Source organism: Bos grunniens, chromosome 16, assembly GCF_055505025.1.
Source record: "Bos grunniens cultivar Pamir isolate PY7600 chromosome 16, Bosgru_T2T1.0, whole genome shotgun sequence".
Lineage (NCBI taxonomy): Eukaryota > Metazoa > Chordata > Mammalia > Artiodactyla > Bovidae > Bos > Bos grunniens.
Window position 1 is genome coordinate 48,678,769 of NC_141180.1, and position 6,458 is coordinate 48,685,226.

The following is a 6,458-nucleotide window of genomic DNA, read 5'->3' on the forward strand; positions in this document are numbered from 1 at the left end:
GAAAGCCCCAAGATTTAGTTTTAACACGAACTGAAGAAAATAAGTTTTGGAGGTACAATGCTTTAGTTCTAAGGGCGGCAATGTAAGTTGACATGTATATAAAACATTAGAAACTACCTAGCATTAGAAACCGGAGAAGGCAATGGCACCCCACTCCAGTACTCTTGCCTGGGAAATCCCATGGACAGAGGGGCCTGGTGGGCTGCAGTCCATGGGGTCGCTAGAGTCGGACACGACTGAGCGACTTCACTTTCACTTTTCACTTTCATGCATTGGAGAAGGAAATGGCACCCCACTCCAGTGTTCTTGCCTGGAGAATCCCAGGGACAGGGGAGCCTGGTGGGCTTCTGTCTATGGGGTCACACAGAGTCAGACACGACTGAAGCGACTTAGCAGCAGCAGCAGCAGCATTAGAAACTACCTTGAATAAAATTCTATCAGTGTTTTTCTTATACTTAAAAAAAAAAAGATTCACCTCAAGTTGCTTTAAGAAGCAATTTAATCCTCACTAAGGAGCATGAGTTCTTTGAAACAATGGTTGATTACAAGTCAGGGGCCGGGAATGTACAAGAAAGTGCACTGAGCACCAAAGAAGATGATCTTAATTGACTGTTGCACATTAAATAAATAGTTTAAATCCAGAGAACTGAGCAGCTCTTCTTTAGAGACCAATGTCAGCTAATAAATGGAGATGAATTGACAAAAATAAGAATGTCCACCTTTTGGCAAAGTTCAAGGTAATCATGGATTCAAAGCAAGGATCATCAAAAAATGCTAAAACCACTAGGTGAATGGATTTTTGGTAACAGAATATTTGCATGGATTTTTAATTGCAAAAAGGGAAGTGTATCTTCACAATGGTGAGTTCTGGCAGTCTCCATCTTAACTGAGGGACCAAAGTTAGGATCACCAATAGTGGGACAATATGTATTCTTGCCTGGAAAATCCCAGGGACGGGGGAGCCTGGTGGGCTGCCGTCTATGGGGTCGCACAGAGTCGGACACGACTGAAGCGATTTAGCAGCAGCAGCAGCATGTGCTTCCTGATATGATGAAATTTGAAAAACAGAACAACAGGGAATTCCCTGGTGGCCTAGTGGTTAGGATTCTAGGCTTTCACTGCCATGGCTCAAGTTCAGTCTCTGGTAGGGGATCTGAGATCCTGCAAGACTTGTGGTCAAAAAGAAAAAAGGAACTATACAACAACATCTAGAAGTATTCTTGCAAAGAAAAGTAAAGGGGGCTGTAGGGAAGAGCACGTAATACTCAATTGTCCCAAGAGCCAAATGTCCCATCAGCCAAATGAGTATTATATGCTAAATTTTAGATAATCTCTTATGAAAAAGAAAAGGAAGGAAGGATCAACAAGAGCTAGCTTCAACAAAATTAAGCAAACAAACACAGCAGGAAAAATTAAAAATTGTATAAGAAAAGAAATGAAATCATAGTATCCCACATGATTCAGCTATGACCACTTGCATTGCCATAATAATGTACATACTGAATGTTTATTTAGCTTTTGGAAGTGTGATACAACCATATTGAGAGGATGAGGAAAGGGGAAAGGAGTAGAAAAGAAGGATACATTTTTATTATCAATAGATAATGCCTAAAATTGAAAAAATAAGAAATAGGAGAATGAGTATTTTTACTTAGAAATACAAAAGTAAACTACCAGCAGAAAGAGCCAGAAAAGATAAAAGACACTGCCTGTGGGGTGCAGAACTCCAGAACGGAGAGAAACGTGGTGGAAAACAACTGGTTTTCCTATCAGTTGCTCTAGTACCATTTCGCTGAAGCACACGCTCACGTACACACATGCACAGACACACGGAAAGAGGGAAGAAGAGCGGGAAAATTCAGACTGCTGGTTACATAGGCTTGACTGAGCCCAGTTTTCTTTTTACCACCCCTTTCTCCAAAACCCACTGAAATGAAAAAAGCAATGTAAAAATAAAAATAAATTGACACTTCCTTTGGAAAGACAGGAGGGTGTACCATCAGTCGACCAGGACAGTTAGGAACTTCCCAATGATACAGAGAGTGGGGATCAAACTCATTATTAAACACAATATTCCTGATTACAAAATGACCCCACACAAGCTTAGAAGAGAACCTCAAAAAGCGAGTTTGCCAGCACAACCCAACCAAATGATGTAACCATTTCAGCCCTCCCCCTCCCGCTGCCTACAGATAACCATAGATCTAGCATGGGATTACTGACTCCAAACACTCTCTCCTAGATGAGAGAATGAAAGCAGGCACTCTGGGCAGTGTGCCAGGGGATTGCAGCCACCGAGAGAGGGAAGGAACCCTTAAAGGAGAGGTTTTCTGGCCCCACTATGCTAAACCACCACCGCATCAGGACATCTGCATGACCAGACAAACAAGAGAGTCTTATAGACAGCACAGTTGAAAAGTAAAGCACAGTAAGTAAGTACTTACTGAAGTAAGTACTAAACAGTAAGACTAAACAGGTTTTCACTGTCATCCTAGAAAGTCATTCTTTTAGTTCCTGCTATGACAACCCCTGGAACCGTCCTGGATATTGTCCTTAAGACTGGACTCCAACTTTTTATCAATTCAGTGAGCTTCTCCACATCTTCCCAATAAATTTCTTTCTTGTTTTAAGCTAACCACAGTCAGTCTGTTGCCTGCAACGAAATAACTCTTACCATACAAATAGATGGCTGAATGGCAAATACGTTTAATGCTATTATCATATAGTTTAAACATTTTATATATGCTATAGTGTATACATTTTACTATTGTAATAAATAAGCTTAACAATGCTAAGGTAGAGAAGGAATATTCTTTTCAAAAGCCTATGGAACATGTACAAAATGATCTCTTAGGTAATACACACACATACACAAAAATTGAAAAATTCCCCCAAAGTAGAACTACATGGGCCACCTAAAATATAATACCAAAAGCATATCCAAATATATGCACTTGGAAAGAAAGAAAAACTGAAAGTATAGAAAATTTACAGAAGAATGGTCATAGAAACATTACCTGTCAAACTCTGTTGACAACATATGATAAAATGATTCTCAGAGGAAACTCTATAGCCTGGAATACATTTGTTAGAAACCAAGAAAGTGGAGAATACATGAATTTAAGCAGTCAATTCAAAAAGCTAGACAGAAGACCTCAAAATAGATACTTCATTAGTATGAAAAAAAGTGTAAAATATAAAATGAAATTTACAAACTTGCCTTGGTCAATAATACCAAAAGTTGGTTTGACCCACCTCCCAGAATATTGGAAATAAAAGTAAAAATAAACAAATGGGACCTAATTAAACTTAAAAGCTTCTGCACAACAAAGGAAACTATAAGCAAGGTGAAAAGACAGCCTTCAGAATGGGACAAAATAATAGCAAATGAAGCAACTGACAAACAACTAATCTCAAAAATATACAAGCAACTCCTACAGCTCAATTCCAGAAAAGTAAATGACCCAATCAAAAAATGGGCCAAAGAACTAGACATTTCTCCAAAGAAGACATACAGATGGCTAACAAACACATGAAAAAATGCTCAACATCACTCATTATCAGAGAAACGCAAATCAAAACCACTATGAGGTACCATTTCACGCCAGTCAGAATGGCTGCGATCCAAAAGTCTACAAGCAATAAATGCTGGAGAGGGTGTGGAGAAAAGGGAACCCTTTTACATTGCAAACTAGTACAGCCACTATGGAGAACAGTGTGGAGATTCCTTAAAAAACTGGAAATAGAACTGCCGTATGACCCAGCAATCCCACTGCTGGGCATACACACTGAGGAAACCAGAATTGAAAGAGACACGTGTACCCCAATGTTCATCGCAGCACTGTTTATAATAGCCAGGACATGGAAGCAACCTAGATGTCCATCAGCAGATGAATGGATATGAAAGCTGTGGTACATATACACGAATGAGTATTACTCAGCCATTAAAAAGAATACATTTGAATCAGTTCTAATGAGGTGGATGAAACTGGAGCCTATTATACAGAGTGAAGTAAGCCAGAAAGAAAAACACCAATACAGTATACTAACGCATATTATGGAATTTAGAAAGATGGTAACAATAACCCTGTATACGAGACAGCAAAAGAGACACTGATGTATAGAACAGTCTTTTGGACTCTGGGAGAGGGAGAGGGTGGGATGATTTGGGAGAATGGCACTGAAACATGTATAATATCATATATGAAATGAGTCGCCAGTCCAGGTTTGATGCACAATACTGGATGCTTGGGGCTGGTGCACTGGGACGACCCAGAGGGATGGTATGGGGAGGAAGGGGGGAGGAGGGCTCAGGATGGGGAACACGTGTATACCTGTGGCAGATTCATGTTGATATATGGCAAAACCAATACAATATTGTAAAGTTAAAAAATAAAAAAAAAAGAAATAAGAAAAGATATAATCAAAATTATTAATGAGAGAGTATATGATGATTTTCAAAATTATGAGAATTTTTTTTTTTTTAATGGGAGTCAAGAAGGCCTTAAGCAAGGCCTCAGTAAGACACAAGATCAAAAGCCATAAAAGAAAACATTGGCATATTGGACTCCATAATAATAATAAATTAAAAGTTAAAATGAAAAAATCCATAAAAAATTGACAAATAGATTTTTGGGAAAAGAATGACCAATAAACGTTTGAAAGAATATTCAACCATACTAGTAATCAGGAAAGTTTAAAGCAATTAAGACACCATTTTTCCAGCTTCTTTGATGGTCCAGTGGTTAAGAATCTGACTTGCAATGCAAGCTATTGTGATACCAGTGTGATTCCCTGGTCTGGGAAGACCCCACATGCCTTGGAGCAACCAAGGTGGGGGGGGGGGGGGCAGGGCAGAGGGGGGCAGCGGGGGGCACACTGCTAAGCTTAGGTTCCACAACAAGAAAAGCCATTGCAATGAGAAGCCGGAGAACCACAATGAGGAGTAGACCCTGCTTGAGGAAACTAGAGAAAGCCCACTTGCAGCAACAAAGACCCACCACAGACAAAAATAAGTAAATAAATCTTAAAAAACAAAACGTATTTCACTCATCAGATAGACAAAAAAATTCAAATATGATAATATGCAGTGTTAGAAACATGAGGATAGCTTTCCCAGTGGTCCAGTGGTTAAGAAACCACCTTCCAATGCAGGGTACTGGGGTTTGACTCCTGGCTGGGAAAATACAATCCTACACACCCCAGGGTAACTAAGCCTGCAGTCTGCAACTAGAGGAGCCAAAGCCATGAGGAAGATCCAGGCCAGCCAAAATGTTTAAAATATGAATAAATAAATGTTGTGAGGAAACAAGTACTCTCGTACACTGTTAATGGGGAATGTAAACTGGCAACAGTGCTGGAAGGCTAGGTCAATCAGAAGGGAACTAATCAAAGGGTTGCTGAGCAGCCTTTAAAATGAGTAAGTCCACAGATCCTCACATGAAAAAATTTTCAGTGCATAGTATTAAATGCTAAAATTATGTAAAGCATAGACATTTACGTAAGTGTGTGTGCGCCATATACAAACACACAAGTATGAGGGTAGGTCTGATATAGAGAGATTTTTACTTTTTACCCTATATCCCAGGGTTGTTTTAATTAACAAGAAAAAAGAAAACACTTTGGAAACAGATGTATTAAACTGTTACTTGTGTTTACCTTAAATAGGGAAGAAAAAAGGGGTGAAAGTGAAAAAAAGACGTTTACTTTTCACTTTATATGAAAATTAGAAAAAACATGTATTATGTCATTTGTGAAATTTAAAATTTTAATATAAAGCAATGATATATGAAAATACTGCAAAGATAAATGAAAGGACCCTAATTTTACCCTAGCAATTTTTCGAAGTCTCAATAAAAAATAAAATAGGATGGCTCTGGTACTTTTCCAGGTCTCCTTCCTTTAGGACACAACTATGAATTAATTCAAAAGAATTCCTCACTCCTTTATGGACTGTGTGTTAGTCGCTCAGTTGTCCTGCTCTTTGCGACCCAATGGAATATAGCCCTCCAGGCTCCTGTGTCTATGGAGTTCTCCAGGCAAGAATACTGGAGTGGTTTGCCATTTCTCCACTTTTAATGGACTATTACTGCCTTAAATACTACCTTTCAGACCAAGATTTCAAAGCATAGTTAGCAAGGATTTTCAGCTAAGAACCCCAAACTGGCAGGATATCATGGGCAGGGTGACGTTTATTCTATTTCCTAACTAATATTAAAGCAGTATGTTAAAGCAGCTTAATTTCCCCCGAAGTTACTTATTTAAAACACACACACACACGAGTCATAAACCAAGTGTTTTACTGGGACTGTAGAAAGGTATTAAACGATCACTAAAGTGTAAAGAGAAAGAAAACGCTCAACTAATACAGATGATAGCAAACAATCATCGCGAACCTTATGCAGAAATTACTCTGTGCACTGCAGCATGACTATGCACAATAATAATATACACGCGAA